The following is a 13,221-nucleotide window of genomic DNA, read 5'->3' on the forward strand; positions in this document are numbered from 1 at the left end:
AAGAGATCTGATTTTGGGTATTAGTCATTTTAAGTTAACACGGTGAAAAATGAAGAATAACTGGAATAGGGAAAAGAGCCTGATAATTCCCGACAACTCAACAACACTTAGGAAAAAAGTTTACATTTCAATTTGACATACATAGCACTAATATTTGGTCTAAAATGTTTAAAATGTAACCACAATCCACACTTCGATAAACACTAAATGTTGCATTGACATTTGCAGAACATGACTGAAAAAACTGCATTCTTCATTTCAAGTGAAATAAATTCCATCTGAAAGACCCACATTTCACAACTAAGGACTTTGGGGCAAAGGAAAAACAAAAATAATGTAATTTTATAAGCGGATCGTGTTTAATTCCATTGAAGTGTTCTCACATACATATTCTCATTTCATTCTCAAGCCAACCTGGGGAGGTATTAGCCCTGATATGCCAACTATGGCTCAAAAATATCTGAGCAAATTACCATAGTTAATTAGTGAAGACTGGGGGAAGTATAGGTTTCTTAAGCTACTAAGAGTTGCATTTGCTACAATCATTTGAAACTATATCAATGACACAGTTTCATTAAAACATGCTAATCAAAAACAGAACTTGAGAATCAAGTATGAATTATTTGTAAAAATCAAACAGTATGATGAAAGAATGTTTCATATGGCTTTATTACCACATGATGGTTTGACAGATGAAATTAGTCCCTTCCTAGTAGGAGTACCTTCCTAGCAGGGGTTAAAGTTACCTGACTTTAACCCCATGTCTCTAGTTGGCATTTTCTTTCTTCTTTTTTTTTTTTTTTTTTAAACCTTTCCTCCTTCACCCTTATTTTCTGGTTAATATCCTGTAGTGCAGCTTTGCTCACCACCTCCTACAGACTCCCTCAACTACCCAAAATGAAAACCCAAAACCAAAAATAATCTAGACATGGTATCTGTTAATATTGTAGTTCATTCCAGTCTTCATTCTGTGTGCTTATATGTACCTTATATTTCATAATAATGGGGCTGTCCTGTTTTTTGCCCACCTTCATATATCATTATATTTACTCAAAGTGCTTTTTAAAAACATGATCATATTCCCTTGTATTGCTGTGGCATAATTTTAATACACTTTGATATATATACAATCTATACAAATCATAGGCATACAACTATATGGATTACTACAAACTGAAGATGCCTGTGTAACCAAAGCCCACATCAAAACATAGATCATTACCAGTACCAAGGTTTCCACTGTACCCATTTCTCAGTTATCCAAAGTAATTCCTATTATTAATCCTATCGATATAGATCTCTCCTTCCCTCTTACTTCAGAAACTTGTTAAAAATTACAAAAATTGGGGGCACCTGGGTGGCTCAGTGGGTTAAGCCTCTGCCTTCAGCTCAGGTCATGATCTCAGGGTCCTGAGATCAAGCCCCGCATCACGATCTCTTCCGCAGGGAGCCTGCTTCCCCCCTCTCTCTCTGCCTGCTGCTCTGCTTACTTGTGATTTCTCTCTCTCTGTCAATAAATAAAATCTTAAAAAAAATTTTTTTTAATTACAAAAATTGTAACAAATTAAACATGGTTGTACACATAAAGTTAATCAATCCTACCTCTAAGCTTATGTCCGTGACAGAATCCATTTTAAGTTTGATATGAATCCTATTACACTCTTCTCTATTCTCTAACATACATATAGTTCTGGTTTTGTTTTGTTTTAAGATCATACTACAAATTATTAATGCTACAACTTTTAAACACATAATATACCATTCATTCCCAGCCAACATATAGATTTAACTCATTTTTTAATAGCTAAATATGGGTCTTTAGAATGGTAGAACATTTGTTCAACCACTTAACTGGCTTCCAGGATTCTTGTACTTTTTTTACTTTTTTAACCACAATGAACAACACACACACACAAAATAATCTTGTACTAATGTCTAAACACAATAGTGGCAACTCAGTGGGATTATTAAACCAAAAGTATGTGAACTTAAAAATTCCTAACAGTTATTACATTATTTTCTAAAAGCAGTTATGCAATTCACACTCACCAATAATATGAATGTCTTTCATATCTTCAGCACATTCTTTTAATTTTTGTGAATCTAATGGGTGAAAATTTAATTTCTCCTGATACTGGGGTATGGGGACAGGGGGAGGTTAAGAGGAGGGAACCTAAAAATCTGAACTTTAGAGAGCTGGAGTTGTAACCATGCACCTCAAAGCAGTGTAGGTGACATTTGGATAGCCTACTTAACTCCTTAGCCACCCTTCTGAATAAAGTGAAGCTGGGGCCAATAGCAGCCAGTCCAATAGCAGCCAGTCCACAATAGTAAACTCATCCGGAGGATGAGTGCCTCATAATATCATTATCATGCTTCTGTCTTTATACCTGCATCAAAGTAAGTAAAGTCCTTTTTTTCCCCTAAGTTTGTATTAAGAACATTTAATTTGATGATGGGATAGGTAGAACAAAGATAAACCATTCCCTTACACCTACCTCAAGTTATTGGGAACAAAAGATTCTCAAAAATATGTGGTTAACTGCTTGATAAGAAAGAGATCTGAAGTCATTTTGAACTTCTATGCCATATTTTTCTTATTGTGGTAAAATATACATGATATAAAATATAGCATTTTTTTGAAGTCTTTTTTAAAAAAGATTTCATTTATTTATTTGACAGACAGAGATCCAAGTAGGCAGAGAGGCAGGCAGGGGGGTGGGGGGAAGCAGGTTCCCCCTGCTGAGCAGAGAACCAGATGTCAGGCTCAATCCCAGGACCCTGGGATCATGACCTGAGCTGAAGCAGAGGCTTTAACCCACTGAGCCACCCAGGCGCCCCTAAAATTTAGCATTTTAATCATTTCAAGTGTACAGTTTAAGGGCATTAAGTGCATTCTCATTGTTGTGCAATCACAACCCCAATCTCCAGAACTTACCACATTTTAATAGCCATTAAAATTAGGAAGAATATTCTGCTAGGGTAGCCAGAGGGATCACAAATCTAGATTAACATCAGAAGCACTTAACGCTAACCAAGGACACCAGATTCTGAGACAGAACTCATTTTTAAATAGTAAACTACATCCACAATAAATAGAATATCAAGATTAACACTGGATGTTCTTAAAGTAATTATAATTCTTTATATATGCTTAAGACTATGATCTATGTATTTCAAAAAAGGGAAGTAGTGCTTCAAATTTTTCGCTTTTGGAGTATGCAAATCATGCTGATTGGGCCATGGCATTCCATAGTGAACACCCCCCAGCAACCAAAGACTCTTTGTCAAGACAGTTATTTGAACTAGCTAGATAGAAGACGACACCAAAATATGAAGTAGTCTGCTAAGTTACTATAAGATATCATTTGGGGCCTTCAGCAAATGAAAGACTCCCAAACTGTTAAGAACTTAAAAGTACATAAAAATTTTGAATTTTGCCAGAGTTGGAAATCATGCGAGGTAAAGACACTGGTTGAAAAAAGGAAAAATAAATCTAGTTTCCTCCCTGCTGGAGGGGCTGTAAAATACAGTTTAAAAAGGAGATGGGAGGTCTGGACTCAACCAACCTAAGTTTAAATCCTAGTTCTTCCACTTAGTAGCTGTGAAAACCTGGGCAAGTTAATTAATCTCACTGAGTTTCAGTTTCTCAACTATAAAATAAGACTGTATCAACTCTGTAGTAGGATTATTCGTACCTGCCTGGCATATGGTATGGTTTGAAATATAGTAGTTTTTTTAAAGATTTATTTATTTGACAGAGAGAGAGAGAGAACGAACAAGCAGGGGGAGGAGCAGAGGGATAGGGAAAAGCAGACTCCCTGCTCATCAGGGCGCCTGATATCCTGACCAGAGCCCAAGGCGGATGCTTACCTGATTGAGCCACCCAGGTGCCCCTGAAATAGAGGAGATTTACTTGTCATATCATTGGTTTTCCACTGCCTGCAAGATAAAAATCTAACTTCTTTTTCACGGAGGAGGCCATTCATGATCTGGTCCATCACCTCTAGGAACAGCTTTCTCTCTTACGACTTAACCTCAAACTTTATGCTCTACCAATACTGAGTCTCCAATACCTCTGAGCCTCTGAATAGGATTTCCTGACTGGAATGTTCTCTTTACATTTGACAATTTGGCAAACTCCTTTGCACTCTTCAGATGAGCTATGCTCATCTATTCAATTTCTAATATTTACTAAGAGTCTTCCTTGGCACTATAATTGATACTGGATACTATTTTTTCTTTCATGGTATTATTCCAGGACCTCCCCATAAGACTTACATGTTGTTGTTGTTTTTTTTTTCATTACAGATCTAAAGTTTATAGCTATTGCCATTTTGGAAACTATCATATTATATTATAATTATTTCCAGGTCTGTCTTGGCAACAGATCATGTGTTCTTTGAGGGGGACAGTATCTTTTTGCCCTCTTTCCCTAGCAGAGTCTGATTCAATAAATATTTGCTGAATAAATACTATTGCTGTTGCAGTTATTTCAACTGAATATTAAGCTGAGCAACTACCATGTGCTCAATGAGCAACAAAGATTCAAAGGTATGTAAAATACTGTTATTACACCCACTAAACTCTGGTTTAATGAGAGAGACAGATGTGTGGTCTGTGAATGATATGAATAAGGCGCAACAGGAAGAGAGAGGTACACAAATATATTTGGCCAGGAAGAAAAAAATGCTTTACCTCCTCCTTGGTTCAAGAGCTTTTTTTTCCCTTCTAATTTCAATTACCTTGAAAAAAATATTTACTGAGGAGTCAGATGTTTCTACCTATATGGTGAATTACAAGAATGTGATAAATACTGCTGTCGTTGACCTAATTTCCCAAAATAGTGAACTCCAAAGAAAACAAGACATAGTCTTCCTTCAATAGTACAGTAGTTTTATTCCTGGAAAACTCAACGTTTAATTAAAATCCTGCAAAAAATTCCTTATGTATATGTAAAATTATATTAGACTTTAGGCTGACATTATTTTCATCTATGTGACCATCTAGTGGGATGTTCAAAAATCATTCGGGACTTGGACCCTCAACTCTATGGTCAATTAATCTTCGACAAAACAGGAAAAAATATACAGTGGAAAAAAGTCTCTTCAATAAATGGTGCTGGGAAAACTGGACAGCTATATGTAGAAGAATGAAACTCGACCATTCTCTTACACCATATGCAAAGATAAACTCAAAATGGATAAAAGACCTCAATGTGAGACAGGAATCCATCAGAATACTAGAGGAGAACATAGGCAGTAATCTCTTCGATATCAGCCACAGCAACTTCTTTCAAGATATGTCTCCAAAGGCAAAGGAAACAAAAGCGAAAATAAACTTTTGGGACTTCATCAAAATCAAAAGCTTCTGCACAGCAAAGGAAACAGTCAAAAAAATCAAAGAGGCAACCCATGGAATGGGAGAAGATATTTGCAAATGACAGTACAGACAAAAAGACAGGATCTATAATGAACTCCTCAAACTCAACAAACACAAAACAGACAATCATATCAAAAATGGGCAGAAGATATGAACAGACACTTCTCCAATGAAGACATACAAATGGCTATCAGACACATGAAAAAATGTTCATCATCACTAGCCCTCAGGGAGATTCAAATTAAAACCACATTGAGATATCACCTTACACCAGTTAGAATGGCCAAAATTAACAAGACAGGAAACAACATGTGTTGGAGGGGATGTGGAGAAAGGAGAACCCTCTTACACTGTTGGTGGGAATGCAAGTTGGTGCAGCCTCTTTGGAGAACAGTGTGGAGATTCCTCTAGAAATTAAAAATAGAACTTCCCTATGACCCTGCCATTGCACTCCTGGGTATTCACCCCAAAGATATAGATATCGTGAAAAGAAGGGCCATCTGTACCCCAATGTTTATAGCAGCAATGGCCATGGTCCCCAAACTATGGAAAGAACCAAGATGCCCTTCAACGGACGAATGGATAAGGAAAATGTGGTCCATATACACTATGGAGTATTATGCCTCCATCAGAAAGGACGAATACCCAACTTTTGTAGCAACATGGATGGGTCTGGAAGAGATTATGCTGAGTGAAATAAGTCAAGCAGAGAGAGAGTCAATTATCATATGGTTTCACTTATTTGTGAAGCATAACAAATAGCATGGAAGACATGGGGAGTTAGAGAGGAGAAGGGAGTTGGGGGAAGTTGGAAGAGGAGGTGAATCATGAGAGAATATGGACTCTGAAAAACAATCTGAGGGGTTTGAAGTGGCAAGGGGGTGGGAGTTTGGAGTACCAAGTGGTGGGTATTATAGAGGGCACGGATTGCATGGAGCAATGGATGTGGTGAAAAAATAATGAATACTATTATGCTGAAAATAAATGAATTTAATTAAAAAAAAAAAGAAAAAAAACCATAATATAAAAACCATAATATAAAAAAATCATCAAACAACAACAACAAAAAAATAATTCTTAATGGTGAACATCTAGAATCCCTCAGCCCCACCAACTAAATGCCAAGAGCACTTCATCAATTCTAAGACCCCCCTCGACCCCCACCCCAGAGAGCAGCACTATGGTAGAAGAATGACTATGGCAGAACAAGTATAAGGGCTGGGGGACATTAAACTTACCCCTTTAGGAAGTCAGAAAATAATGACTTTTTGAAGAAATGACTTTTTGCCTGAGACTCTAACAGGAATTACCAAAAATGAAAGTAAGAGGCGGGCAGGGGCTAAGAGGACCTCACAGCCATGTTAAGGGTTAGCATACATACTAAGGCTAACAGAAATCCTGTGAAAGCGGTTATAAACTAATAAAAGACACGATCAAATAAAAATATGGAAGAGAATTACTCTTCCTAAGAAGCAGAAATGAGAAAGGAGAGGTTAACTTCCTGCTCTTCAGTATTACATTAACTTTCACAATAAGCATAATATTTTTCTTTTCTTTTTTTTTTTTTAAGATTTTATTTATTTATTTGACAGAGAGAAATCACAAGTAGGCAGAGAGAGAGAGAGAGAGAGAGAGAAAGCAGGCTCCCTGCTGAGCAGAGAGCCCGATGCGGGACTCGATCCCAGTACCCTGAGATCATGACTTGAGCCGAAGGCAGCGGCTTAACCCACTGAGCCACCCTGGTGCCCCAAGCATAATATTTTTCTAACAAAAAATGATTTCTACATAAAACCCATCAAAGTGGGAAATCAGTGGAGGGCAGCAGCTGCAGGAGATCTAACTGTCCAATCTGAATTTAAAATGGAGTTCCAGGAGCCTGGCTGGCTCAGTGTGTTAAACAGCCCAAATCTTGATTTAGGTTCAGGTCATGATCTCGGGGTCATGAGATCCAGCCCCACCTTGCGCTCTGCACTGAGCACGAGGAGCCGGTTTAATTAACGTTCTCTTTCCCTCTGCCTTTTCCCTTCCCCACTTTAGCTATCTCACTCTCTACAGATGGACAGATAGATAAAATGGGAGTTCCAATCTCAGAGTTTGAGCCCCATGTTGGTTGCAGAGATTCCTTAAGTAAATAAACTTTAAAATAAAATAAAATAAAATAAAATAAGAGTTCCAGTTTGTTAGGGGAAAGGCTGTCATCTTTCACACAGAGCCAGAATACTACCAAAATACTTAGTACTTATATATTAAAAGGATAAACACGAATATTATTTTGTCAATAATACCAATAGCTTAAAAAATACCAACAGCTAATGTGTCTGAGAACCAGTGTCCTAAGCACTCATATTTGCTAATTTAATCCTTAGAACTCTATGATGTATTAAAATTTCCTGTATTTTGCAGAAAAGTAAATTGAGGCACCAAGAAGTTAAATTACTTGTTTTATTGCATAAGGTTACTTCCATAATAAACAAAGCCTTGGGGCGCCTGGGTGGCTCAGTGGGTTAAGCCGCTGCCTTCGGCTCAGGTCATGATCTCAGGGTCCTGGGATCGAGTCCCGCATCGGGCTCTCTGCTCGGCAGGGAGCCTGTTTCCTCGTCTCTCTCTGCCTGCCTCTCTGCTTACTTGTGATCTCTCTCTGTCAAATAAATAAATAAAATCTTTAAAAAAAAAAAAAAAAAAAACAAAGCCTTGATTTAAACCCATCTAATCTGGCTCCAGGGACCCCTGGGTGGCTCAGTTGGTTAAACAGCTGCCTTCGGCTCAAGTCATGATCCCAGCGTCCTAGGATCAAGTCCCACATTGGGCTCCTTGCTCAGCAGGGAGCCTGCTTCTCCCTCAGCCTCTGCCTGCCATTCTGTCTGCCTGTGCTCGCTCTCTCCCCACCTCTCTCTGATAAATAAATAAAATCTTAAAAAAAAAAAAAAAAAAAAAAAACCTCTTGAATCTGGCTCCAGAGTCCAGTCTGTAAGCCTCTGATATACTGCCTTTCTAACAGAAACATATTTCTGTAAACTGGTTAATCATAAATAAAACCATTTGTATGCTAAAGGAATAACATATACTTGATACCTTGGTCATGAGGTAAGAGAGAAAAGTAAAAATCATATTTCACTATTGTAAAATAAATAAATAAAGCAATAAATAAAGCAGTATATTTATCGGGAACATATATAAAATGGAATATCTCAATAGTGCTGAGTACATGAATTCAAGATATTCTAAATCTAATCTTTACAACAATGCTTTGTTGTAACTGGGTGGGTATTATCTTCATTTGACAGATACAACAAAATACAACTGAAGTCATTTGCTAAATGTGAATCAGATCTGTAGACTTCCAAAGTCAATGTCTCTTACACTGGCTTTGTACAAAAAGATGCTATGATGAACAAGGAAGAAACAAAAACAAAAACAAAAAACAGAGATATCCAAAGGGCTATGAGGAAAATAAAGATTTTATGAGAAATCAAATCAAAGATCAGGTATGAAAGAAAAAAAGGCAAAGTCTAAAGGTAGCAAATTATTAATAACTTAAAAAATGAGGTGTTTTAATATCAAAGAATCAAAATGTCAACTGGCTTGTTAAATTATAGCTATCAGTGAAACTACAAAGTCCTTTAAGAGATTCTATAAAGTAATCAGCGATCAAGGCTCAAGAACGAAAAGGAGAAAAGCAAAACCCAACTGTACAGCCCAAGCTGTCTGAAAGGTGCTGGAACAGATTAAAGGGGAGGGACCATAGCGTATAGCTTCTCTGATGTTACAAGGTGTGAGGCACATAATAGGTTTTAAATCATCCCTGATTGATTGGAGTGAATGATCTAGCTCACCACTTGGAAGAATTATGCTAAAAGGCTAAAATTATAATCCTTAGGCACTACAATTTATTGTCATCTAAAAGCAAAAAAGATTAACAACAAAAAAGAAAATGGAAAATAGGTACTAAGGGAAATTTAAATACATTCTTAGAGTGCTCTTTCAGGAAGACCTTTAAAGATGACTAGACATATGACTCAAATACTTTACAAACATTAAAAAAAAAAAAAAAGGAGTCTAGTATCAAAGTGAACAGGTGATAAGAAGGAAAACTTGATCTCAAAATCCAATCCAATCTACAACCAGGTATTTCCTAGATACTTCAGCTCATTTAATATTCACAACAGCAGTATGAGGTAGATATTAACTCCATTTTATATTAACTGAGGTTGAGAGAGGTTAAGTACTTGCCTGGCCAGTTTGTGGCAGATTGGGCATTCAAAACCAAATCTGTGTGATTTTAAAGTTTCAACTGTGCCTAGTAATAACAGCAACCCTGTTATCATTTATGGAACACTTCTTATGTGTCAGTTATTATACTAAGTGCTTTAAATGCATGATCTCACTGAATTCCATGAATAGGGGTTATTATCATTTCCATTTTCCAGAAAAGGTACAGGCTTAAGTCAAGTTAATGAATGCATCCAAGGTCACAGAGGTCATAATAAACAAAGGTGGGACCTAAGCCCAGCCGTACCTGACTTCAGGGCCTGTCTACTGTATTTTTCTCATTCTGCAACTTTCATGAACACCTGACTAACCATTAACTGAACTCTTGGGTAGACTTCTTAAGTAGACTTCTCTCTTCCTCTCTATTCCATACATAACCAAAAATTCAATAGCTCTACTGGTTAGTATTTACTTTCTTCAGGTCAGGTATGGTAACTGCACCTTGTTTTTCAGAGTTTAAACTTTTCTTTACAGAGTTTACACTTTTTTTTTTTTAAGTTTTATTTATTTAAGCTGTCTCTATACCCATTATGAGGCTCGAACTGATAATTGTGAGACTGGGTTACATACTCTTTGAAATGAGCCAGTCAGGCGCTCCAGAGAGTTTAAACTATTCATTTTTATTATTATTATTTTTTAAATTTATGGACTAGTTTATTATAAAGACACTGTATCAAAATATCTTTAATAAATAACTATCATCTTTACTTCACAGCCCAAGCACAAAAATTCCATTGGTTTAAAATGACATTAGCAAAATGTGTTCATTACACAAAAATGTGTTCTTAAATTTTGTCTATACAGATCAGGAAACTAGGGTTCTCCATACTAAATCATGTCTATACATAAAATTTGGGTTAAGTTTTTAGTTGAAAGTAATTGGCAATTAATTGGTACAGCAAGGATATGCAAAATGTGCCTGTGGGGGTTGTTTATTAATATTGACCTTAAAAAACTATACGGTTGATTTGCATATTTTGGTCTGACATCCTTGTGAAGATTTTATTTCTTTCAAAATAGAAAATTATTTATTTTTATAACTAATTTCAGAGATGGAGGTCAGTGATTCATCAGTACATAATACCTGGTGCTCATTGTATCAGATGCTCTCCTTAATTCCATCACCCAGTTACCCCATCCACCTTACCCCCTCTTTCCCTACAGTTCAGTTCATTTCCTATGATTTAGAGTCTCTTATGGTTTGTCTCCCTAATTTCATCATTTTATTTTTTCCTCTTCCCTGATGATCCTATTTTTTAAAATTCTACATATGAATGAGTTCATATGATAATTATCTTGATTGATTTATTCTGCTTAGTATAATATCCTCTAGTTCCATCCATGTCATTGCAAATGGCAAATTTCTTTTTTGATGGCTGAGTATTCCATTGTGTGCGTGTGTGTGTTCCATTGTGTGTGTATATATGCACATATATGTATACTTATCTATACATAATCTATACACACACACACTACATCACATCTTTTTTATCCATTCATCTGTCTATGGACATCTGGGCTCTTTCCATAGTTTGGCTATTGTGAACACTGCTGCCATAAACATTGGGGTGCAAGTGCCCCTTCAGATCACCAAGCTTGTTATCTTTGGGGTAAACACCCAGTAGTGCTATTGCTGGGTCTTACAGTAGTTCTATTTTCAACCTTTTGAGGAACCTCCACACTGTTTTCCAGAGTGGCCGTACCAGCTTGCATTCCCACCAACAGTGTAAGAGGGTTCCTCTTTCTCTGAATCCTTGCAACATCTGTCCTTTCCTAACTAGTTAATTTTAGGCATTCTGACCCGTGTGAGGTGGTATCTTGTTGTGGTTTTTATTTTATTTCCCTGATGCCAAGTGATGTTGAGCATTTTTTCATGTGTCTGTTGGCCATTTGTAGGTCTTCTCTGGAAGAATGTCTGTTCATGTCTTCTGCCCATTTCTTGATTGGATTATTTGGATTATTTGTTCTTTGGGTGTTGAGTTTGATAAGTTCTTTATAGATTTTGAATACTAGCCCTTTATCTGATATTTCATTTGCAAATATCTTCTTCCATCCTGTTGATTGTCTTTTGGTTTTTTTGACTGTTTATTTGCTGTGCAAAAGCTTGATGAAGTCCCAATAGTTCATTTTTGCCTTTGTTTTGTTGCCTTTGGAGACATGTCTAGCAAGAAGTTACTGCGGTTGAGGTCGAAAGAGGTTGCTGCCTATGTTTTCCTCTAAGATTTTGATGGATTCCCACTCACATGTTGTTCTTTCATCCATTTTAAGTCTACTTCTGTTTATGGTGTAAGAAAACTGTCCAGTTTCATCCCTCTGCATGTGGCTGTCCAATTTTCCCAACACCATTTGTTGAGGAGGCTGTCTTATTTCCATTGGATATTCTTTCCTGCTTTGTTGAAGATTAGTTGACCATAGAGGGTCCACTTCTGGGTTCTCTATTCTGTTTCATTGATCTATATGTCTGTTTTTTGTGCCAGTACAATACTGTCTTGATGATTATAGCTTTGTAATACAGCTTGAAGTCCAGAATTGTGATGCCACCAGCTTTTTTCTTTTTCAACACTCTTTTGGCTATTCAGGCTTTTTTCTGGTTCCATACAGATTTTAGGACTGTTTGTTCCTATGCTGTGAAAAATGTTGATGATATTTTGATAGGGATTGTATTGAATATACAGATGGCTCTAGGTAGCATAAACATTTCAACATTTGTTCTTCCAATCCATGAACATGGAACATTTTTCCATTTCTCTGTGTCTTCCTCAATTTCTTTTATGAGTTTTTTATTGTTTCCTGAGTACAAATCCTTTGTCTCTTTGGTTAGGCTAAGATTTCTAGGTATCTTATGGTTTTGGGTGCAACTGTATATGGATTAACTCTTTAATTTCTCTTTCTTCTGTCTTATTGTTAGTGGATAGAAATACAACTGATTTCTGTGCATTGATTTTATATTCCTGCCACTTTGCTGAATTCCTGTATGAGTTCTAGCAATTTCATAGTGGAGTTTTTTAGGTTTTCCACATAGAGTATCATGTCATCTGCAAAGACTTTGAGAGTCTGACCTCTTTGCCAATTCAGATGTCTTTTGTTTTTGTTGTTTGATTGGTGAGGCTTGGACTTCTAGCACAATGTTGAACAACAGTGGTGAGAGTGGACATCCCTGCCATGTTCCTGATCTTAGGGGAAAACCTTTCTGTTTTTCCCCAATGAAAATGATATTCGCTGTGGGCTTTTCGTAGATGGCTTTTATAGTATTGACATATATTCCCTCTATCCTTACATTGTGAAGAGCAAACTTTAATCAAGAAAGGATGCTATACTAAAGCATTGCCAAATACTTTTTCTGAATCTATCAAGAGAATCATATGGCTCTTGTCCTTTATTAATGTAGTGTATCACACTGATTGATTTGTGGATGTTGAGCCTTCCTTGCAGCTCAGAGATAAATACCATTTGGCTGTGATGAATAATCCTTTTAATGAGCTGTTGGATCCTACTGGCTAGTATCTTGGTGAGAATTTTTGCATCCATGTTTATCAGGGATATTGGTCTGTAATTCTCTTTTTTGTTGGG

At 36.7% G+C, this 13,221-nt stretch overlaps 1 protein-coding gene across 1 annotated transcript in view; it reads right to left on the reverse strand.

Moving 5' to 3' along the window:
• The window catches only part of TNPO1 (transportin 1), a 94,894-nt gene that overhangs the window by 54,733 nt on the left and 26,940 nt on the right, over window positions 1–13,221 (reverse strand). The gene's annotated exons all lie outside the window — the stretch shown is intronic.

Source organism: Mustela putorius, unplaced genomic scaffold, assembly GCF_011764305.1.
Source record: "Mustela putorius furo isolate JIRA1106 unplaced genomic scaffold, ASM1176430v1.1 tig00000145_pilon_pilon_pilon, whole genome shotgun sequence".
NCBI classification, from domain to species: Eukaryota; Metazoa; Chordata; class Mammalia; order Carnivora; family Mustelidae; genus Mustela; species Mustela putorius.